Source organism: Ranitomeya imitator, chromosome 4 (assembly GCF_032444005.1).
Source record: "Ranitomeya imitator isolate aRanImi1 chromosome 4, aRanImi1.pri, whole genome shotgun sequence".
In the NCBI taxonomy this organism is placed as follows: domain Eukaryota; kingdom Metazoa; phylum Chordata; class Amphibia; order Anura; family Dendrobatidae; genus Ranitomeya; species Ranitomeya imitator.
Window position 1 is genome coordinate 180,396,052 of NC_091285.1, and position 26,176 is coordinate 180,422,227.

A 26,176-nucleotide genomic window follows, 5' to 3' on the forward strand; every position below is an offset into this window, starting at 1 on the left:
GATAATTTCATCAATAAACATAAACCACATTGACCTAAATTTACTATCATCATGAAGTACAATGTGTAGCGCAAAAAACGTTCTCAGAATTACTGGGAGACATTGAAGCATTCTAGAATTATTACCAAATAAAATGACACTAGTCAAAAATTACCCTTTAACCTACTGTCTCCTTCCCCACCATCCTGTAGAATGTAAGCCCCAAAGGGCAGGGTCCTCGCCCCTCTGTATCAGTCCGTCATTGTTAGTTTGTTTACTGTAAGCGATATCTAGAACACTGTATGTAACCCCTTTCTCATGTACAGCACCATGGAATCAGTGGTGCTAAATAAATAAATAATAATAATAATAATTTAAAAATTAGTTCTCGTTAGGAATGTGAAACAGGCTGCGGCAGGGAGGGGTTAAACAAGCCAGGTTGCCATTTCACATATCATTTCCATCCTATTGATTGAAAACAACATACTCTAATTTCACCTGCTCATCTTAAATGTTCACATACTGTGCTACTCACAGACATGTGATATTAGATCTTGTTGGACTCCTTTGTTTTACTTGCCGCACTATTTTCTTTTCAGACCTTTTTAGTCAAATGTATGCAGGAATATAAAAAATGTTGAAGGGTTCACAAACTTACAAGCAGCACTATATGTATATACATAATTTTTGGGAGGCGGGGAAAAACATATCTATAATGGTCAATACCACATACTGGTCGGAGGGTCACAAATTAGGATCTGTTGATAATTGATGCCATGGGTCTGGCAACTAATATCTGAAGTAGATACTGATATTGATTGGGCCAAATTAGCATCAGGGAAGACTAGGATTTATTCTTTCAGCTGAGTAAATAGCAATTCTGTTTTATTTATTATTTTAGCATTATTCTGTTAGAATAAATCCCTTTTACAGTCATGGCCGAAAGTGTTGGCACACTTGAAATTGTTCCAAAAAATTAGGTATTTCTCTCAAAAACTTATTCTAATTACACATTTGGTACACATAGTTATTGTAACAACACAAAAAAAAACAGTGAAAAAGGGAAAATTGGGCGCAATTTCACACCAAACCCCAAAAATGGGCAGGAGAAAATTATTGCCACCCTCAACTAAATATTTGGTTGCACACTCTTTGGAATAAATAACTGCAATCAATCAATGTATAAGTTTCAAATTAATTGTATTTGTTCATCTAGAGCTACAGAACTCCCCATAAAGCCACACTCACATGTTCAGTATTTGGCCAGTATTTGACCTCAGTATTTGTAAGGCAAAACCAGGAGTTGGTGATAAATACAGAAGTGGTGACGTGTTTCTATTATACTTTTCCTCTGATAGTTCCACTCCTGGTTTTAACTTACACATAATGATGTAAAATACTGACCAAATACTGAATGTGGCCTTAGGAGTAGAATCAATGTCAACAAAGGCTGGACATTGACCTAGCTTGTAGCTGAAGCTTCCTACATTCAGCTTCTATTATTTTCACCAATTTTGCATTCCTGATATAAAAACTGGTAATATAAAGATGATGAAACCTTAACCTTCCAAGCATGGAAAGAAGCAATATATTAAACCTTATACAATAAAATAAACTTTCCAAGATCTGTAGAAAATGACAGGCAGGCTTCAGATGCATTCATGCCTTCTTAAGCTTTAATATAAAATAAAATAAACTGATTCGATGGGCCAGATGGTTCCTTTTTGCCATCAATTTCCATTTCAATTATTGTGTATGAGAAAAATGCATTTGAATACATTGTTCAGAACTCTTTTCCCAAGAACTGAGCAGAAGAGAAATTTGATTTAACACTTTGTTGGCATGAAAATTATATTTTGATAAAGAATGAGAGTTATAATAGTTGTCAAAATGATGCGTATATGGAAGCAAGAAGAGAGAGCTGTGGCATAACTGAGAAAACGACTTAGAAGAGTTCCACAAAAATTCACTTAGAGGTTCAAGTCCGAAAAATAAGCTTACCGCCCTTCAGAAGACGATCCCAGTTTCTTTTTTCCCTTTCCCGCCCCTTGGTTGAATTTGATGGACATGTGTCTTTTTTCAAATGTATTACCTATGTAACTATGCAATTATATACTATATATATGAAATGTGTGCATAAAGAGTCAAGGTAAGTCTACTTAAGTGAAATAATGGAATAGCTGTAGAAAGCTGGGGAGAATACAGGTATTTTAAACAAGGACATTGGAAGGTTTGGTATCTGGAAGAGATGAGTGTATCGCTTCGCATAACCTCGGTACGCAGTACAGATAAGGTCAGATGCTCTCTGGAGCAGAGCTATGCAAATTTCATGAGCTTCTGGGATACTCAGTGGCACTCAGTTGGCATTTCATAAGGCTAATCATAAGTCAAGTCTGGGATCCCAGAGGTTAAGGAAATTTGTGCATTTTTTGACCACAAGCGTGAACCGTTCACCTCTAGTTTCCTGGAATTATTTTTGGCTTATAAAGGATATGAGCTCAATAGTAAGGTCCAGTAATGTTGAACTGAGCAAATACCACTACAGGAGCTACCGCCTCACCAACACCGGAGCTCCTGCAACCCTCAACCTACTGTCTCCTCCCCCATAATCCTGTAGAATGTAAGCCCGCAAGGGCAGGGTCCTCGCCCCTCTGTATCAGTCCGTCATTGTTAGTTTGTTTACTGTAAGTGATATTTGTAATTTGTATGTAACCCCTTCTCATGTACAGCACCATGGAATCAATGGTGCTATATAAATAAATAATAACAACAATAATAGCCAAAATAATATTTTTCATGTATGGTATCATTTCTACGGTTGAAGTAATATCTGGAATACCTATGAATGTAACATTATTTTGTAGAGATCCGTATTCCATATGTGTTATCTTAGCCCTGCAAAAATACATCCCCATCCCCAGGGCCGGCTCCAGGTTTTTGAGGGCCCCGGGCGAAAGAGTCTCAGTGGGTCCCCCCTTTAACACATACCACGATTCATGATGCCCAGATACAGCAGAGAAATATAGGTATAGTACAATGCCATAATTCACTTCTTACATGAGTGATAGCTATTGTAAATTCTGCAGTGTATATATACAGGATAGGAGGAGTGGTACTGTGCGGTGTATATATACAGGGGAGAGGTACTGTGCGGAGTATATATAGAGGGGAGTGGCACTGTGCAGTGTATATTTACAGGGGAGAGGTACTGTGCAGTGTATATATACAGGGGAGAGGTACTGTGCAGTGTATATATACAGGGGAGAGGTACTGTGCAGTGTATATATACAGGGGAGAGGTACTGTGCAGTGTATATATACAGGGGAGAGGTACTGTGCAGTGTATATATACAGGGGAGAGGTACTGTGCAGTGTATATATACAGGGGAGAGGTACTGTGCGGTGTATACAGGTCCTTCTCAAAAAATTAGCATATAGTGTTAAATTTCATTATTTACCATAATGTAATGATTACAATTAAACTTTCATATATTATAGATTCATTATCCACCAACTGAAATTTGTCAGGTCTTTTATTGTTTTAATACTGATGATTTTGGCATACAACTCCTGATAACCCAAAAAACCTGTCTCAATAAATTAGCATATTTCACCCATCCAATCAAATAAAAGTGTTTTTTAATAACAAACAAAAAACCCATCAAATAATAATGTTCAGTTATGCACTCAATACTTGGTCGGGAATCCTTTGGCAGAAATGACTGCTTCAATGCGGCGTGGCATGGAGGCAATCAGCCTGTGACACTGCTGAGATGTTATGGAGGCCCAGGATGCTTCAATAGCGGCCTTAAGCTCATCCAGAGTGTTGGGTCTTGCGTCTCTCAACTTTCTCTTCACAATATCCCACAGATTCTCTATGGGGTTCAGGTCAGGAGAGTTGGCAGGCCAATTGAGCACAGTAATACCATGGTCAGTAAACCATTTACCAGTGGTTTTGGCACTGTGAGCAGGTGCCAGGTCGTGCTGAAAAATGAAATCTTCATCTCCATAAAGCATTTCAGCCGATGGAAGCATGAAGTGCTCCAAAATCTCCTGATAGCTAGCTGCATTGACCCTGCCCTTGATGAAACACAGTGGACCAACACCAGCAGCTGACATGGCACCCCACACCATCACTGACTGTGGGTACTTGACACTGGACTTCAGGCATCTTGGCATTTCCTTCTCCCCAGTCTTCCTCCAGACTCTGGCACCTTGATTTCCGAATGACATGCAAAATTTGCTTTCATCAGAAAAAAGTACTTGGGACCACTTAGCAACAGTCCAGTGCTGCTTCTCTGTAGCCCAGGTCAGGCGCCTCTGCCGCTGTTTATGGTTCAAAAGTGGCTTTACCTGGGGAATGCGGCACCTGTAGCCCATTTCCTGCACACGCCTGTGCACGGTGGCTCTGGATGTTTCCACACCAGACTCAGTCCACTGCTTCCTCAGGTTCCCCAAGGTCTGGAATCGGTCCTTCTCCACAATCTTCCTCAGGGTCCGGTCTCCTCTTCTCGTTGTACAGCGTTTTCTGCCACATTGTTTCCTTCCAACAGACTTACCATTGAGGTGCCTTGATACAGCACTCTGGGAACAGCCTATTTGTTGAGAAATTTCTTTCTGGGTCTTACCCTCTTGCTTGAGGGTGTCAATGATGGCCTTCTTGACATCTGTCAGGTCGCTAGTCTTACCCATGATGGGGGTTTTGAGTAATGAACCAGGCAGGGAGTTTATAAAAGCCTCAGGTATCTTTTGCATGTGTTTAGAGTTAATTAGTTGATTCAGAAGATTAGGGTAATAGGTCGTTTAGAGAACCTTTTCTTGATATGCTAATTTATTGAGACAGGTTTTTTGGGTTATCAGGAGTTGTATGCCAAAATCATCAGTATTAAAACAATAAAAGACCTGACAAATTTCAGTTGGTGGATAATGAATCTATAATATATGAAAGTTTAATTGTAATCATTACATTATGGTAAATAATGAAATTTAACACTATATGCTAATTTTTTGAGAAGGACCTGTATATACAGGGGAGAGGTACTGTGCGGTGTATATATACAGGGGAGAGGTACTGTGCAGTGTATATATACAGGGCAGTGGTACTGTGCAGTGTATATATACAGGGGAGAGGTACTGTGCAGTTTATATATACAGGGGAGAGGTACTGTGCAGTGTATATATACAGGGGAGAGGTACTGTGCGGTGTATATATACAGGGGAGAGGTACTGTGCAGTGTATATATACAGGGGAGAGGTACTGTGCGGTGTATATACTTCAACAGCCGCCCAGCCCAGGCCCCCAGCACATGTCCTGTATATATATTATATACACTGTATCTATACAGGCTGTGCTGGGGGCCTGGGCTGGGCGGCTGCTGTAGTATATATATGTACTACAGCAGCCGCCCAGCCAGGGCCTGGGCTGGGCGGCTGCAGCTGACATATATATATATATATATATATATATGGGGAGAGGTATATATATATGTCAGCTGCAACCGCCCAGCCCAGGCCCCCAGCACATGTCCTGTATATCTTTATATATAATTGCCTAAGGGTTTTTCCGTCTGTCTGTCTGTCCTGGAAATCCTGGCGGCGTCGACCAATCAGAGGCGCGGGATTTCTACGTCGATACTGTGCCCATCTCTGATTGGTCGAGGCCGCCAGGATTTCGCCATGGCAACCATTATGACATCATCGTCGCTGTGCCCGTTGCTGATTGGTCGAGGCCGCCATGGTCGAGGTCGCCATGGCAACCATTATGACATCATCGTCGCTGTGCCCGAGTGGGCACAGGCCTCGACCAATCAGCAACGGGCACAGCGCCGATGATGTCATAAAGGACGTAGAAATCCCACGTTTCTGATTCAGCGACGGGCACAGTATCGATGTAGATGTCATAATGGTTGCCATGGCGACGATGATGTCATAAAGGTTGCCTCGACCAATCAGCGACGGGCCTCGACCAATCAGCGATGGGCACAGCGACGATGATGTCATAAAGGACGTAGACTTCCCGCGTAGACTTCCCTGGCGGCCTCGACCAATCAGCGACGGGCACAGCGACGATGATGTCATAATGGTTGCCATGGCGACCTCGACCATGGCGGCCTCGACCAATCAGCAACGGGCACAGCGACGATGATGTCATAATGGTTGCCATGGCGACGATGATGTCATAAAGGTTGCCTCGACCAATCAGCGACGGGCACAGTCTGCCGCGAATTCTGGAATCATCATTGTCCATATACTACGGGGACATGCATATTCTAGAATACCCGATGCGTTAGAATCGGGCCACAATCTAGTATATTATATACACTGTATCTACACAGGCTGTGCTCGGGGCCTGGGCTGGGCGGCTGCTGTAGTATATATATATATATATATATATATGTCAGCTGCAGCCGCCCAGCCCAGGCCCCCAGCACATGTCCTGTATATATATTATATACACTGTATCTATACAGGCTGTGCTGGGGGCCTGGGCTGGGCGGCTGCTGTAGTATATATATATATGTCAGCTGCAGCCGCCCAGCCCATGGCCGCCCCCCCAGGTCACCCAGACTGTCAGAAAATACAGCGATATAGCATGGCACTCACTCAGGTGCCGGTAGCAGCTCCTCCAGTCCGGAATCTGCCTGTGCCTGATTAGTTCAGCACTGCACACAGCCAGGAGAGCAGAGCAGGAGAACTCTCCGCCCACAATGTCACGCTGGCTGTGTCCTTAACCCCTATGTGCCTGGCCCTGCACTGACTGAGAAGATGCTTGTGCCAGGCAGGGCAAATTGAAAGGGTAGAAAGGGTTAAAGCGGCCAGATGGATGTATGACTGCGTGAGTGGGCCCCCCTGTCTTGTCAGGGCCCCGGCACTTGCCCGGGTGCGCCGGGTGCTGACGCCGGCCCTGCCCATCCATGTTAGAAGCCACTTTTAGCTTCTTTCCATTTTCATGATATAAAGTAGGGAGGATTCCAGAGTCAGATACAACTAATTAGAAAGGGTTAGTAGGCTGCAGTTACTGGTGAGTTGCTCTGGTTAGTGTTGGTGAATGGAGCTTTCCTGTGACACAGCCAAACTGTTCACTGCCTGGACCCATTACATGCATCAGTGTCGTTTTGCTGCAGAATTGCCACCTGGTTGTGTTGCATATCAGCTGCTCCTCTGGACCCAGGGACATCGAGAATAAAACATTCCAGGTGAGATTCACTGTGCAGGAGAGAACGTTATTCCTGTTACAACAATCAAACCTGAACAAGTGATTCTTAGCACTAAGACGGTTACATATTTTCCAATATTTCGGTTGATATGAGATAGTGAAGCATCACGTAATAAAATCACTGCATTGTTTTATTTATTTTTACTGGTTTATCTGTGAAATTGTTATAAATTTTGGTCTACGACCAGTTTCTACAGTAGTACATACAACAAAAATTAAGAGACCAGTGCAAAATGTTCAGTTTGTTTGGATTTTCTCTTTATAGGTATATTTTTGAGTAAAATGTAAATTGTTCTTTTATTCAATAAACTTCTGACAACATGTCTCCGAATTTCCAAGCAATAAATTTAGTATTTTTTGACTGAAAAGGAGAAATGGTGGAAATTAAAAAAAAAAAACAGTGCTTTCAGACCTCAAATAATGCAAAGAAAACAAGTTCATAATCATTTAGAAACAACAATACTAGTGTTTTAACAGTTCAGAAATCAATATTTTGTGGAATAACCATGATTTTTAATCACAGCTTTCATGCGTCTTGGCATGCTTTCCACCAGTCTTTCACACAAAAATGTAAGCAGTTCTTCTTTGTTTGATGGCTTGTGACTATCCATCATAATCTTGATTACAGTCCAGAGGTTTTCAATGGGGTTCAGGTCTGGAGATTGGGCTGCCCATGACAGGGTTTTGATGTGGTGGCCTCTTAATTTTTGCCAGAGCTGTATAGATGGTAAAAGGGCGTTATAAATGTCATACTATGTTGGAGGGCTTTGTTACATATTTTGCACTGTAGCCTAGAATCTTTAAGTTATCCCACTGACGATTACTGTTGTGATCTACTGTACCAAACTCGTCAATCTCATACATGGAAAATATTGCAAAATAATCCAGCTTCAAATGTACCGTATAAAATTCAGAAGTTAAAATCCATAGTTTTTTTGCACAAGTAAAACATAAGGATACAGTGTGCATTAAAAAAAAACAAAAAAAAAACGTGTTTCAATTGTCATAGCATTCTTAACCTTGGTGCCGGACAAAGAACATTTGAAACGCGTTGTTTTTTCATTTCATACTACTGTATATCCATATTTTACCAATAAACTATGGATCTTAACTACTAAAGTTTATACATCTGAAGCTGGATTGTATCGCAACATTTTATTTTATTGTTTGTATACGTGTGAGGACAGTGTGATTCCGTGCTTCAGGTTCATTCACACCTGGAATAGGTGAACTGGTGTTTCCATGCAACGTTCTCAAATCAAATATATACAATGTAAATAACTTAGTTTGGTTTCCCACTTCAAGAAAAATGGTCCCAAAACAATTTTGTTCTTGTAAAATGACATATAGAGCAGATATTCACCCTCCCCAGATCAAACATTGGCTCTTAGCCACTGCTCCAGTCTGTGTGTTTTCAGAGAGAGATACACCAGGATATGATGAATTTTTGATATGCTGATTTAAACATGGTCCAATAGATCTCAGGTAAAAGTGGTTTGATGTTAATGTGTTTCAGAATCCATTTGTGATATAAAGAATGGTGCCCCCTGGTGATGCTGCTGATGGCTGCTCTGTCTGTCCATCAGCTGTCTCTCCTCAGATGGCCTTGCACACACAGTGAAGCAGATCAGTAGTAACACTGAGCAGTCCTGCACAAGTATTGCATATTATTATTATTATTATTATTATTATACATTTTTATAGCGCCATTTATTCCATGGCGCTTTACATGTGAATACGGGGCAAATATAGACAAATACATTAAACATGAGCAGATAACAAGGCACACGAGTACATAAGGAGGGAGCATAAAGAAGACCTATCCGCCTGAGGCCAGATCTTACTGAGCAGAGTAAATCTGTGTGCAGGGATTGTACATATTTAGCCATACACATATACCGTGCATCTTACATAGTCTCCTTTATTGTGTATATTGCTATCCGTCACTTATTACACAGTGTCCTCTCTTGTTATGTACAGCTTCGTCCCTTACATATTGGATTATTTATAGCACTCCCTGTCTTTATTACATACTGTCCTCTCTTGTTAGATAATATAATGCAGTTATGGCTGATGGAGCATGGAAAAGCTTCTTTTCTACAGTAATGGAGGAGATGATGGACTGGTAGTCTGGTCACCGGTTGCTCCATCTGCAGTCATTTTATATCTAACAAGACAGGACTATGTTATAAAGAGGCGATGTGATTAAGGAAAAATAATAAGAATACACTATGTAAAGGACACCACTGTGCATACCAGCTATGTAATAAGGGATGGCCCCATATATAAGTAGAGAGGATGGTACATAATAAGGGATGATGTTTATACATAATAATGGAGGACACTATGTAACTACGGATAGCACTATACATAATAAGTGAGCACACTATGTACTAAGGTCTGTGTTATACATAATAAATGAATGCACTATATACTAAGGCACTTTTGTGCTATACAAAATAAGGCTACATTCCTGTATCCGTGTTCAGTGTTGGTGTGCTGCCCGAATTTACAGACGCATTGACCATGTCATATTCTGATCCTCAAAATCAGATCAGAACGAAGCATTCTCTGAGCCTAACCGATCTCATTCTCACAGATGTGTGAATGGACCTATAAAACTCTACAAGACCATGTGCCGTCTGACAAAAAATTTGGCAGCACACGGACATTTCACACAAATGTGAGAATGTGGCCTATAAGATTTTACCGATAACATTATCACTCCAAGTCACACAGTGCAGATACAGAATAATATTTACATCCAGGCACATACCGCTGCAATCTCATTGGATTAAAGTTGTTTTCTGCTGTTTCTTCTCCATCTGGTAAGACTTTCATGTCGACATCTCCAAACCACGGCTCGTCTTGTCACGATGATCGTCGCTGCCCTGAAAATATCAAGGTCACATATATTATATACATACATGTGCCTCCCTCGCACTGCACCCCTGAATACAGATATGTACCAAACCATTAATATACAATGCCTTGCGAAAGTATTCAGCTCCCTGGAACTTTTCAACCTTTTCCCACATATCATGCTTCAAACATAAAGATACCAAATGTAAAAAGTGGCAAGAAGAAAGCCATTTCTCAAAGATATCCATAAAAAGTGTTGTTTAAAGATTGCAACAAGCCACCTGGGAGACACATCAAACACGTGGTGCTCTGGTCAGAAGAAACCAAAATCAAACTTTTTGGCAACAATGCCAAACAATGTTTGGCGTAAAGGCAACACAGCTCATCACCCTGAACACACTATCCCCACTGTCAAACATGGTGGTGGCAGCATCATGGTTTGGACCTGCTTTTCTTCAGCAGGGACAGGGAAGATGGTTAAAATTGATGGGAAGATGGATGGAGCCAAATACAGGACCATTCTTGAAGAAAACCTGTTGGAGTCTGCAAAAGACCTGAGACTGGGACGTAGATTTATCTTCCAACAAGACAATGATCCCAAACATAATGCAAAATCTACAATGGAATGGTTCACAAATAAATGTATCCAGATGTTAGAATGGCCAAGTCAAAGTCCATACCTCAATCCAATCGAGAATCTGTGGAAAGAGCTGAAAACTGCTGTTCACAAATGATCTCCATCAAACCTCACTGAGCTCGAGCTGTTTGCCAAGGAAGAATTGGCTAGAATTTCAGTCTCTCGATGTACAAAACTGATAGAGACATACCCCAAGCGACTTGCAGCTGTAATCGCAGCAACAAAGTATTAAGTTAAAGGGACCGAATAATATTGCACTCCCCACTTTTCAGTTTTTGAATTTCCACAAAAATTTAACCAATAAATTTCGTTCAACTTCACAATTGTGTTCCACTTGTTGTTGATTCTTCACCAAAAATTTACATTTGGTATCTCTATGTTTGAAGCATGATATGTGGGAAAAGGTTGAAAAGTTCCAGGGAGCCGAATACTTTCGCAAGGCACTGTTCTATTAGCCATGCACCAATCAAAATATAAAGTGCTAATCAACACAGTTCTCCCCTTAACTATAATCTCTGCCACCCAATAAATATAAACTATTCAGTTTCTGACTCACCCGAATTAAATGTAAGGCTATATGCACAAAGTGTATGAGATCCCTGAAGTATCATGCACATGCCACGCCCCCACGTAAGGGCAATGGGGTACTCGGTACCGGGTCCTTCAGTTCCCTCAGCGCGGATGTCACGGTGGCCCGACCCGGACCTTGGCCCTATGAGGGGCGCACAAATAAAAGGGGAGAGTTCGTAGATTAACGGTAGTGTTCGTGACACCACCTGTGGTGTTCAGTCAGGGTGACCGACGCTGCTTAGGGGTCCGCTGGGGTGATGGAATGGCAGCTAGATCATATACCTTCCCACAGGTGAAATATTTCTCCAGGGCTTCCCAGAAGTGTAGATGTTGATGGTGGATGGTGCAAGGCGCCGTGAATAACGAGGACACAATGGGTGCAGTCTCTTTACCTTTACTGAAGGCTTCAGCATCCACAGTCCATAGTGCCGGATGACAGGGTAGGCAGAATCCGGCCGGTCTAATGGAAATTCCAGAGTCCCCTTATCCAGGTGGAAATCAGTAGCCTTCCCCTTGCGCACAGTAATGTAGTAGGCCCATACTTGCATTAGCTACCATAAGGTCCTCACTCTTGTTACTTCTCTCTCTCTGTCCCCCAGATGGATAGGACATAACCCGTATGACGGTGGTGGCCTGAGGCTATTTTATAGGGACCCTAGTGTCGCCCCTCCTCCACCTTGCCACTTTGTCTGCTTAGGTGTTTAGGTTGGACAGCCAACTTGGAATCGACTGCCCTGCCAGTCTCTGAAGTAAAGCATAGAGTCTATTACTCCCTCGGTGTTCCGGCCATCGGATCTGCGCTTCAGGTGGAGGCAGCCTGCTTCTATCTGGTCTCCCACTGATGTTTTACTCCTGTTGCTATGACTTCTGTGCTCACTCACTATGGCACACTTCCTTTTGTGTCCTTTCTTAGGAGGCTGCCACATGGGTTGCAGGCGCAGCTACGTGTCCTTCTTTCCTTTCTGAGCCTCTGATGTTCTTTTCCTTTTTCCTCTGTCTGCCTGACAGGAATTCCCTGGGCCGAGCCCAGTCTGCTTCTCTCCTTCTTCTCCTCCTGGCTCCAACTGCCTGACTTCCTAACCAACCCACCAGTTTTACCCTTTGTGAGGAGTGGCCTAGTACATAGAACCCTTAGCTCCCCCCATTACTGCAACGACCAGGACTCTGGGGCGCTGCGCACACGTTGCTTATTTTTTCCTTGCAGATTTGCAGCAGATTAAAATCTGCATAATGTCAATACTTGCAGTATTTTTTACTTATATTAATGAGTGGGGGAAAATGCGCAACAAAAGCATGTAAAAAAATGAGGCAAAAAAATAAATGTATTTTCTGCAAACACATTAGGATATTATCACGTATTTACCGCAACATGAAGGAGCTAGAGGCCTGGAGCATCTGATTTCTCCTACTCCTTCACTGTGTAGAAGCACTTCACCTTCATAATAAACAGTACAGGTTTCTTTTAGCAGTGCAGGGGTTAATCTGTTCAGTTGAGAACTCTTGCAAGCTTTATCTCTGTTATTTGTGTGACTATATTTTGTATGAGTGGTATTTTCCTTCATCCCTTTTTGTACTACCTTGCTAGTCTGGTTGGTTTATTATGGTACACTACTATTCTCCTTTTCTCTGAAGTGGGGCAAGAGTACAGACTAAGGTTGGATTCAGGGGCTAAGGCAAGGTATGTGTCCCTGGCATATTCACCATCAGATGTAATCCAGGGAACAGGGTGAGCAAGGGCACCCTAACGGTTTGGACAAAGAAGGAGCCCCTTGTCCCAGGAAATTTGACAACAGAGTCATGACAAATATGTAGCAAAATTTTCTCCTGCAAATCTTGAACATGTGACATAGCCTTAGTCCCTGTCCTCTGTTTCATCATCATTCATTATAGGTCCTTGATAGCATCATAGTGAATTTGAGGGCATGAGAAAACATTATCAGGTAATGAGCATTCTCCGCCACCCCCCAATTCATTACAAGACCCTGTCCTATGCACCTTACCCCTCATCTCCCACTCCCTAATAAATTTTAAATCCCTGACAGTGCCATAGTGAATTGCAAGATGGGGAGGACTTTTTAAGGGCTTAACACCCTCCTATATCATATAATTCATTTTAGATCCATATCTAACGTCCTCCTCCCCTCCCCAGTTCATAAGTCCATTCTAAGTCTCCCCTACTCTCATCCCAATTCCCCACCCCTCATTGTATTTCCCCCCACACCCTTCATTGTTCTTCCCTACCACACCTCTGTGATCTCTACACCACCCCTATCTTTGTTCTCTCCACCACACCTCAGTGTCCTCTACCCCACCATCATCATTGTTCTCCCCCACAACCCCATCATTGTTCTCCCCCAACCTTATCATTGTTCTCTCCCACCCTCATCATTGTTTTTCCCATCACACCTCCATCATTGTTTTCCCCATCACACCTCTATCATTGTTCTCCTCCACACGTCATTGTCCTCTCCACCACTATATCATTGTTCTCCACAACACCTCAGTGTCCTTTCCTCCACCCTAATCATTGTTCTCTTCCATCACACCTCAGTGTCCTTTTCCCCACCCCTTCACTGTTCTCCCCAAAAACACCTCAGTATTCTCTCCACCACCCCTTCATTGTTCTTCCTCACCACATCTCAGTGTTTTTCCCCCACCCTCATCATTGTTTTCCTCTGCCAACCACACCTCATTATCCTTTCCCCCACCCTCATCATTGTTCTCTCCCACCTCATCTCAGTGTCCTTTCCCCACCCTCATTATTGTTCTCCCCAAGTATATCGGTTTAAAAAAAACACATAACACCACTCACCTCTACGACTGCTCCCCGGCAGCATCGTTGGCAAGCTTTCTCCCGGACACAGGCACACTGCTTGTTGACATCATCAAGTGACATGTCCCTGTGTCAGAGACAAAGCACCAGGCATCAAGCAGAGAATGGATTCCTGGAGCTCTGCTGCGCTGACATTTTCTCCTGTAGGTAGCAGAGCTGCAGGGATTGCTCCCTGCCCACTGCTTATTTTGAGGACAATCTAGCCCTCTGTATTAGCTGCTCTAACGCTCAGTAAGACTAGCGTTGTGCGCCGCTGCGTCGGCGACGCAACGCACAACGCACGCAAAAACGCTGCAAAACGCACGCAAAAACGCTGCGTTTTGCGACGCGTGCGTCGTTTTTTGCCGAAAATCGGACGCAAGAAAAATGCAACTTGTTGCGTTTTCTTGGTCCGACGCTTGCGGCAAAAAAGACGCATTTGTCGCAAAACGCAACAAACAAAAATGCATGCGTCCCCCATGTTAAACATAGGGGCGCATGACGCGTGCGTCGCCGCTGCGTCGCCCGACGCTAACCCGATGCACACTAGCACAACGCTAGTCTGAACGTAGCCTAAAAGGGTCCCTCTCCACCTTCGGGCCCCAATGCAGCTGCACTGACTGCACCTGCAGTATGTCTGCCCTTGGTATCAGACACTTTTTATGCCTCCTCACATTCAGTACAGTGATTGAAAAAAAAGAGAAGAGGAGGGGGCCTAGAACTGATCATTGAGGAATCCCAACAGTAAGGGGAAGAGGAGATGAGGAGGAACCAGCAAATGAAACAGTGAAGGAGCGGTTAGAGCGATAGGAGGAGAACCAGGAGAGAATGGTGTCCTTGATGCCGATGGAGTGGAGCATAATGAGGAAGACCTGGTGATCCACAGTGTCAAATGCTGCAGAGATATCCAAGAGAATTAGCATGGAGTAGTGACCATTTGATTTAGCTGTTAGTAGATCATTAGAGACTATAGTGAGGGTATTTTCAGTAGAGTGTAAAAAGCAGAAACCGGATTGCAGAGGGTCGAGAAGAGAGTTATCTGAGAGATATGAGAGATAGCGGATAATACATGAGTGGACCATGCATTCTAGGAGTTTAGAGATGAAGGGATGATTAGAGTCAGGTCTATAGTTAGTGGCACACTTTTGGTCGAGGGATGGCTTTTTAAGTAATCGATGTATGATGGCATGCTTAAATGAGGATTGAAAGATACCGGAAGAGAAAGAGATGTTGAATATTTTTGTTAGGTAAGTGATAACAGCAGGGGAAAGGGACTGGTAGGGCGAGAAAATGCAAGGAGCCTGATCACTTCTTCTGTGACTGGTTCAAAATCAGAGAGTGAGCTAGATGCAGTGGGGGAGGGAGGACAGTGCATGGTATGAGGGGATTGGGAGATAATTTCCTTTCTGATATGGTGAATATCTTCTTTGAAATAATCGGCCAGATCATCAGCATGGAGATCCGTGGTTGGGGCCTGCACTTTTGGGTTGAGTAGGGAATGAAAAGTGTCAAAAAGATGTTTTGGGTTATTGGATAATGAGGTGATGAGTGTGTTGAAATGGTTTGTTTAGAGAGGTGTAGGGCAGTGTTGTTTGTTTTGAGCATAAACTTATAATGGATGAAATCTTCACGTAGATTATCCAATCAAATGATGCTGATGGTCACATGATTCATATCACCGACATATTTGATAAAATTGCTGACTCGTCAGCAGTTTTTATACAAAAATTTCGTCCAATGTACAAGTAATGCACAGCGGCATGCTGCATTTTTTTAGTCATGAGTAAATATGTAAGGCCAGTTAATAGAGAAGAGTGAATCAAAGTTATCTTAAAATTCACAGAATTTCCATGAAACAAGCCAAATGTGTCTAGCTGGAAGCCATTTTTCTGGATATAAAAATACAAGGAAGATATTAAAAAAATTAATACTGCTTCACAGCTCTCACCTTGTCCCCACAACTCCCTACTTGTTCGTTCCTATCCAGTCTTTATTAAAAGGCCACCAATCTTCTTCATGTCATGGGTTTTGTCATGTCTTTGACGCTTCTGCCACTACGAGGTCTTATGACATCATTAAGAAACAACATGACTCGTAGCCTGAAGTAGACAAGCAGTGTGTGAATGAAGAGCGGACAGATTCCTTTTTCACCTTACTTTTATTACGACTTAGGAACTGGTGAGACCCCAGAGCATAAGACATATTTGATTCTCGTTAAATAAATTTGAAGCATGATGAATCTTCTGGACAAATTTTTTGTGCACTGCCAAGCGTGAATTTCAGCATATTCAGTCATTATTACCAGCTAGCTCTAGTTTGGAAAAAAACAGCACCTGACTGAAAAGAACAGTTATTGTTTAATGGAATCGTATCTATATTTGTGCAATATGCTTTACTTGGAGCCTGTTCATTGGAAAGTTTCCATCTTGTGTACATTGTATGTAGTGTGCAGTAGATGGCTATGAGAAAGCACTGTGCAGTGAATAGGGTTTTGTGTGTTATTTAAAGTACATAAGCTATGACGTGAAGAGAGCAGCTGGGAGTATTCATTGTGTAATAATTATTGCACAGCATTTCCTTACATAATTGACATCACAGAGACCTTTATTATTGTGTGACGGATGTCACAGTAGCCTATTATCATCAGTAATTTTACACAACTTTTTTCAAGCCTGATATTATGTTTATCATACACTTAAAGCACGTTTAGCGGTTTGCTACATTGATATAAATTATCGTGACTCTTTAAATGGAATCTGTCACTAAGTTTTCCCAAAATAAAGTACGGCTACCTCTTTAAGGCTTCTTCTAGTAAACTGTGTTTAAGTCCCCAATCCCCTCTGCAGAGCACAAAAAAATAACTTTTGTTATACCCACAAACTGTGCTGTCTGGTCCGATGGTCATCCCTGATCTTGATTTGGCGCCTCCTCTCACTCCACAATCGCCATCCTCCTTCCCTACTTCAAGTTGATGATGTGTTCTACATCATCCACAAAGTGTCTCCAAATCGTGCTACTGTGCATGCGCACTTCTCTCTGCCCTTCTGAAGTCAGAACAAATTACTGTTGTGCACATGCACCAGCTTTAGTTCCCGGTCTTTGCTGCTCTTTGGCCTTTCTCGGCGCATTCAGATTACAGTATTTTGCTCTGACCTTAGCATGACAGAGAGAATTGCACCTGAGCTATGAGCATCATTGGGCGACACTGTGTGGATTACATGGATGCGTATTTGCGACATCGAATACCTCCTCGAATTGGATGACATTACGGTTTGTCCTCCTTGATGTTGCCATTTCAACGTTAAAGAGTGTAGATGTTAGCTGGCAAGTGCACCAACCCACCAGCAATTGTAAACCATAAAATGCATTAGCTTCGCACCTATGCTGGTCTACAATAGCCGAGCAGATTGATTGGTTGCAGTGGTTATGTGTGTGATATTACACTTGTCAACACAGACATGGGGCAGTGGAGGAGAGTCAGCCCTAAATCTGGGGAGGATGAGATTAGAGTAGACGAGTTTTGATATTTTTTACAGTTGCAACCCTATAGCTGAAAACAAAATTATTCCAGACAACCCCCTATAAGCTTACTCATAAAAGCTTAGATTTAAACATTCAGTGATAGCCAGCAGTTATCTATTAATATGGTTGCATTGCCAATTTTGGTCTTCACTGCGTACAAAGCCAAAAAAAGGAAGCATGACAGATATTTGCATCCCAGAGCAGAGTCTGGCACCAACATTTCCATTTATTCTACTGGCAAGTATAAAACATTTTTCAACCTACTATAAAGCAACTCAATTCAAAGCATTGCTATGCCTAGTAAAATATTCCCTGAATTTAAAGTTAACAACCAGTCAATAAATAGTTGTATTATTGTGGTTGCCGGCATATAGGAGATTCTGAGTAATGCTCTCTTCTTTTGGCTATACATTAAAGTGAAATGTAATTATGAATAAGGTACATTGTAGTTAATTAAATTAGATTTTCACTAATTAAAAAGCCAAAACACCTTTCCTTTCCTGGGGTATTTAAACTGAAACATTAATCCATTTACTCATAATCCTATTGTTGCTGATAATACACTAAGCTCCTGTATGCAGGGATTGCTTATGTTGACTGCATGTACTTGTGCATCAATTAGTATGAGCCCAATTTACATTATAGCCTCCCATTTTGGAAAAAAAAATCGTCAGCACAGTAATTCACACATTTATATGGCCTTATTTTCTTTTGTACCATGCCATCATGGACTTATAGTAATGTGGAATCTACACGTTAATTTATGAAGCATATGAAACACTTATTACCAAAAGTTGCCTCCTTTACTTTTTTTTAGGCTCTAAGCGTCCCATTCATGAAGGTGTTTACACTAGAAATGTAGTGTAAAACAGCATTAAACTCAAAACTGTACAAAAATTTTGCAATTTTTAGTGTTTCTCTCCCAACCTGGCCAGCTTTGTTAAAGTGAGCGGAACTGGGGCAAACCATCAAACTCAACAACATTTATGCTGATTTGGTGGCAGAAATTATGTCAGAAATGTACTCTATTTAAACTCTGATAATAAGATTAACATTTCTGGTGGAAGGCAAATACAGGGCTAGTGTTAAGGGCAGGCAGACTAGGCAGCTGCCTAGGGCCCCCGCTCTTCCAGCTGCCCCCAGCCAGTGGCATGCTGCTAATAGTGGCACACTAAGCGGCCGCTATGGGGCCGTGAGTAAGAGGGGCAATGCACCACCGCCCCTGCATAGCGCATTAAACTTATCAGCAGATACAGGTCCAGTTGAAAGATGTGATGGAGGAAAAAGCATCAGATGACACTCCCTTTCCCATCACTACCCATCTGCCTCTGACTCTTCGTGTACCAGCAGTGGAGTTGATGAGTTGCTGAGACACTCTGCAGATGCCAGAGCAGCGGGGGAATGAGGAAGAGAGGTAAGTATTGTGTGTGTATACATTGTAGTGTGTGTCTTTGTGTGTACATGTGTGTGTGGCTGCTGCACTACTATATGTGGGAGGTCTGCACTATACTGTGTGTGTGGGGGACTGCATTATACTGTGAATGGAAGGCTGCAGTACACGGTGTGTGTGGGGGGCTGCACTATACTGTGATTGGGATGCTGCACTATACTGTGAGTGTGGTGTCACGATCAGCTGCAGCCGCTGATGCGGCCCAGCCCATAGATGCCCCCAAGCCGACTGACCTCAGAAGGCATGGGGCGCGCGTCCCCCTGGGATGCAATACGGACCCTTTATACCGCAGAGGGGGACCTGGGCCTACCCGAACTAGGGGAGGGCAGAAACCGGGGTTCTGTGGCAGCTGAGCATGTGGACAAGGAAAGAGACACGTAGGACTTGATTACACCACACAACTTCAGGTATAGAGAAAGTAAAGTTTACTAAAGTAAAGTCACACAGTGCATAAACCAAACAAGACTATACCAGGCTCCCAATTCCACACCTCCCAGAAGGGTACCACACAGTGGACCACAGGGCACCAACGGATCACCAAGGCACACATAGGTGGGACATCAGGGCAAAGGCAGGACATCAAGGTACACAAGGTCATCAGGACGCAGGCAAGACATCATGACACACGAGGATGTCAGGACATCAGGGTACATGAGGTCATCTGGACATCAGGGTACACTAGGTCCTCAGGGCATCAGGGTACATCAGGACATCAGGGTACACAAGGTCATCAGGACGCAAGCAGGACATCGGGGTACAGACAGAACATCAGGACATCTGGACTCAGGGTCACTGACAGACAAGTGACAGGAGTCGTTTGGTTCCGGACATCCGACAAGACCTACAGGCACCACCACAGTCATCAGGCTCCAAGCTCCAGACAGCGGTCATCAGACTCCGGGCATCGGACCTAGGAAGGAACTCAAGCAGGATGGTGCTAGAACCGCAGGATTGCTGGACCTGCCAGGAGTTAGCACCGCATGGTAGTCAGAGCACAGAGTGGTAGATGCTCAGCAGAAACACCGGTTACAAGTTACTCAAAGTCGCTGGGTGCCAGGCTCCAGATGCAGAGGGATTCCAGGAACATAATCACAGCAGACACAGTTCAGACAGGTTCAGGTACAGGACAGGTACAGGAACAAGGATTCGGGCCTGGATATACCACCTCCAGGACAGGCGCCAGAACAGGACAAAACAGGAATCAAGGCAAGGACTTTGGTACCAAAACATAGACAGGAGAGGTGCAGAAACACAAACACTGATCTTTGTGAGTAGCTCAGGCCCCGCCCATAGGGCAGGTCAACTTTATATAGGAGCTGCCCCTCAGCAATTGGCTGGTGACAGCATTTCAAGTACACACCCTAACCCTAATAAAAGCAGGGGAGGTGTGGCCACGCATGCCCTAAGCACAAACAGAAACCATTACAGCACAATCAGTGCAGGAACTGAGGCTCAGGGCACCAGGCTGTGACTGCACGCACTGACACATGTGGAAAGTCACAAATCAAGGAAAAGAGACAGCATCCAAACCAGGTGAATCGTATCCAAAAAGCGGTCTTTATTCAGCCATAAAACAGATGCAACGTTTCGGCCACATTGGCCTTTGTCAAGCATACAAAACATCACTGGTGGCCATCTTAAATAGTGTGGAGCCTAAAAAGGAACCAATCACCATCCAGAAGCGGCCTTTATTAAGTTGCTTTAAAATCACAAAATATACCAAAACATTCTGTGCCACACATAAAACATCAGTCATACAAGACTGATCACAAATAACTATTCCCAAAACTAACATCATAACACAAGAAAAAATAGAGGATAGAAATATCAAAGCTATAACCCAATCATTGCTCAAGCTGTCCGGTTACCATGGTAGTGTGTCCTCCAATCACTATTGTAGTTGACGTACACACGTCCATATACCCAATCACCTTCCGTACCGCAGAAGGTCTATCAGCTGGTCCTGATAATGAATAACATACCCGCATGTTAGTGTCAGTCCACCCTTGAACGCTGGCGCCTGCGCACAGCGCACACCATAACAGCGGTCACATGACCGCCACCTGGTGTGACGCGCGGCGCCCGCGACCGGCGTCACAGGACAAGCAATACCCCTCGTCTCCACGGGCAGCCGGACGCGACCACGTGACCGGCCAGGAGGAGCCATGACGCAACAGCGCCCACACCTCCGGCACACCCACATGCCGCACCACGTCTGTACATAGGAGAAGACGAGACACATAGCCAAATACCATGGCACCCGTATTAAATTACCTGATACACTAAGCGGATAATAACCTCAAGCAATTAAGCAGATTTGGCAAACAAGGGTCAAAAGGAGGAAAAGAATCTACACATAATCACCAGAACATACAAAAAAAGGGACAATTAATTTATATGAAAAAAGGATTATTTTTTACAAAAAACAAAAAATTGTAAACAACATATTTCTTAATATCCTCCATGAACACCCTGGATAGCCAATCCTGCATCAACTGTAAATAAACAAAAATAATAACAATTAAAAACATGTAACACTACAAATAAAGGATATTAAAAGAACTTAAAAAACGTACACAGAGTCAGATGTATACATCAGAAGAGGTCAAGGATATACAGATAACAACTTTATATGTACATAAAATGAACATACAAGAAAAAGGGGAGGGCCATCACCAATATAGCCCATCCCCTTTAGGACATACAAATATGCAGATTGTAATCAATATTCAACCCTTTGGGTTGTAAGGTCTCTAGGACCGAAATCCACCTCAATTCCTTCTGTTTAAGTTTTAATATCCTATCCCCACCTCTCCTCCAAGCTGGGACCCCGTAAATCACCCTAAAGCGTAGTTGATTTATAGAGTGTCTACACTCACTGAAATGTTTCGGTATAGGGAGTTCATGTAAATTCGTTCTTATTGTGCTCTTATGTTTCGTAACTCTGGTTTTAACTGCCGTTGTTGTCTCGCCAACATACATAAGTCCACATGGACATACTATTAAATAAATCACAAATTTCGATGTGCATGTGTACCGATCATTAATCATAAATTTCTTGCCAGTCTGGGGATGATGGAAGCTATCCCCCTTAAGCATATTCCCACAACATGCACAGCTGAGGCAGGGAAAATTGCCCATCCGTGGAGGACATAATGTCCGCTGGATGGCAACCCTACCACCACCAACATCTGACCTCACCAAATGGTCTTTCAAATTCCGCCCTCGTCTATAAGATAAAATGGGCCGTGACCGGAAATCCTGAATATGTGGTAGACCTTTTTGTAATAGCCCCCAGTGTCTATTCAAAATATTGGATAGACCACTGCTGGCCGGGCAGTATGTAGAAACAAATGGTATGCGTTTCTGTTTAGCCTTCCTATCATGGGTCAAAAGCTCTCCCTCAATTGATCTGGTGACTCTTTCCTTATGTCCCAACACCATCTCCCTTGGATACCCTCTACGCACAAATTTGGCACACATCTCTGTCAATCTCCTATCACAAACTACGTCATCTTTAACAATTCTCCGTACCCTAACCAACTGGCTCCAAGGTAATGAATTCATCATTCTTTTAGGATGGTAGCTGTCGTAGCACAAAAGGCTATTCCTATCAGTCATTTTATAAATAGGTCCGTCCAAAGATTATCACCTTGCTTGTATACCATGGTATCTAGGAATTGGACCTTCTCTGCCGAGTACGTCATGGTGAACTTTAACTCTGGATGTAAGTTATTCAATTCATTCAAAAAGCCAAAAAGGTCATCCTCAGACCCCTCCCATATACAAAAAATATCATCGATGTAGCGCCACCAGGCCCGGACATGGCACCAGAAGCTGGATCTGTACACATGCTGGTCCTCGAGCACCGCCATATAGATGTTAGCATACATGGGGGCCACATTGGACCCCATGGCGGTACCCCGTAACTGCTGGTAGTAATCATCCCCAAAGAGGAAAAAATTCTTCCCGAGGATGAACTCCAGCAGTGTGAGGACCAACTGTGCACAATCCGGAGCCACGTCCGAGCCTGACAGCGCCACACCGACAGCGTGTAGACCTCTTTCATGTTCAATCGACGTGTACAAAGATACTACATCGAAAGACACCAGAAAGGTTGAAGCACTCACAGGGATAGTGCTCACTTTTGCCAAAAAATCACTTGTGTCCCTAATGTAAGAACGAGCAGAAGTAGAGAAAACACGAAGAATCTTATCTAAAAAAATGGCAACTTTGTTACACATAGAACCTCTCCCCGATACGATAGGACGCCCGGGGGGGTTATCTAAGTCCTTATGTATTTTCGGTAATGTGTATAGGACCGGAACAATTGGCGCACTCACAAATAGAAACTCAGCCAACTTCTGATCGATGAGTCCATTATGTAAGGAGTCATCGATCAGAAGTTGTAACTCCCTCTGAAACACACTAGTGGGATCACAATCAAGTTTCTTATACACTGCAACATCTCACAGTTGTCTCAAAATTTCTGCTTTATACTTAACAGTGTCCATAATAACGACTGCTCCGCCTTTATCAGCCGGCTTGATTGTAAGTTCAGTATTATTAGACAGACGATCTAGGGCCTGTCGTTCTATGTTGGACAGATTATTATATCCAACATCACGAAACCTTTCTTTATATTGTTTGACATCCCTCTCCACCAATGTAATGTAAGACTCAACAAAGTTATTTTTCACCTGGGGTTGGAAAGTGCTCTTATTGAACAAACCAGTCTCTTTCAGAGTAAACCCCCCTGTCTTATCACCCGTGGATTCGTCATTTTTCAAATCCGTCTCTGCAAAGAAAGAGGTAAGTCGAAGTCTCCTATAAAATGCGAATAGATCACACTCAATTTGAAACCAGTCAGGGTGGTTCTTGGGACAAAAAGAAAGTCCTTTAGACAAAACACGACATTCAATGTCCGATAGTTGTGTAGATGAAATATTTACCACTAGTTCGTTGTGATTCAGTTCACCTTCCGTCGGTCGTCCATATTCCGTGTGCGCATAGGGGACCTTTGCATCTTCCTCCTCTCTCTGTTCATACCGTCTCCTCTTATGTTTCCTACCGCCTCTGCGGTTCCTCCTTTTGCTGTTAATGCTTCCGGTTGCTTTGTTCCTAAAAAACTCAAGGAAGAAGAAGAAGAAGTACCCGGATTTGACTCATCCGTAGAATCAGATTCTGCCGTTGTAAACCCAAACTTATGCACATCCCTCTCCTGTGGTCTCCTGCGTTGTTTCTGTTGGGAGGATTTAAATCTCTTTCTCTGAAGTGCCCCTTGAGCACCAGGGTGCCATGAAAACACACGGCCCGATCTATAGTCCTCCATATCGCGGAACCACTTGGCTCTCTTAGTTTTTTCAATGTCTGCACGGAATTTCGCAAGATTCTCGTTTATTTTAGATTTATAGGTGTCAAGTTCATGTGCTGACAACAGCGTAGTCAATTGTTGCTCCAAATCCAACACAGTTGTTTTCACCAGCTCCATCTCCTTCCGGAGAAACTCAATGTTCAAGAGCATTAAATCAAAGGAAAACTTATTCGTGATGGACTCGAACCTATTGCAAAAAAGGACATTATCTGCCAACAGAGTTGGACGCAAATGAGGGCGTAAGCCACGAGGTATCCTCCGGGCCTTATAATATTCAGAGAGTGTAGTCACATGTAGTTCTAAAGAGATAACTCTCCTCTGCTCACCCTCATATCTCTTGCAAATCATGTCCGCAGTGGGCTTACTTAAAAACGCATTGTCATTGGAGGATCCAGCCAGGATCCGTATAGCATCCTCCTCTGTGTACGAAAACATTATGGCATTGTCCAGTTCACCCACCTCTGGATTATTGTTCGGCTCTATAGCCATACTCTGGTGCACGTAGGTCAGGATCCAAAACACAGCATAGAAAAAATCGACCACCAGCACTCAGATGCGGGATGCACGTCCAAGGGTCCCAGGATCCAATCGGGCACAAAGTCACAAATCAAGGAAAAGAGACAGCATCCAAACCAGGTGAATCGTATCCAAAAAGCGGTCTTTATTCAGCCATAAAACAGATGCAACGTTTCGGCCACATTGGCCTTTGTCAAGCATACAAAACATCACTGGTGGCCATCTTAAATAGTGTGGAGCCTAAAAAGGAACCAATCACCATCCAGAAGCGGCCTTTATTAAGTTGCTTTAAAATCACAAAATATACCAAAACATTCTGTGCCACACATAAAACATCAGTCATACAAGACTGATCACAAATAACTATTCCCAAAACTAACATCATAACACAAGAAAAAATAGAGGATAGAAATATCAAAGCTATAACCCAATCATTGCTCAAGCTGTCCGGTTACCATGGTAGTGTGTCCTCCAATCACTATTGTAGTTGACGTACACACGTCCATATACCCAATCACCTTCCGTACCGCAGAAGGTCTATCAGCTGGTCCTGATAATGAATAACATACCCGCATGTTAGTGTCAGTCCACCCGTGAACGCCGGCGCCTGCGCACAGCGCACACCATAACAGCGGTCACATGACCGCCACCTGGTGTGACCTGCGGCGCCCGCGACCGGCGTCACAGGACAAGCAATACCCCTCGTCTCCACGGGCAGCCGGACGCGACCACGTGACCGGCCAGGAGGAGCCATGACGCAACAGCGCCCACACCTCCGGCACGCCCACATGCCGCACCACGTCTGTACATAGGAGAAGACGAGACACATAGCCAAATACCATGGCACCCGTATTAAATTACCTGATACACTAAGCGGATAATAACCTCAAGCAATTAAGCAGATTTGGCAAACAAGGGTCAAAAGGAGGAAAAGAATCTACACATAATCACCAGAACATACAAAAAAAGGGACAATTAATTTATATGAAAAAAGGATTATTTTTTACAAAAAACAAAAAATTGTAAACAACATATATTTAGCACCGCATGGTAGTCAGAGCACAGAGTGGTAGATGCTCAGCAGAAACACCGGTTACAAGTTACTCAAAGTCGCTGGGTGCCAGGCTCCAGATGCAGAGGGATTCCAGGAACATAATCACAGCAGACACAGTTCAGACAGGTTCAGGTACAGGACAGGTACAGGAACAAGGATTCGGGCCTGGATATACCGCCTCCAGG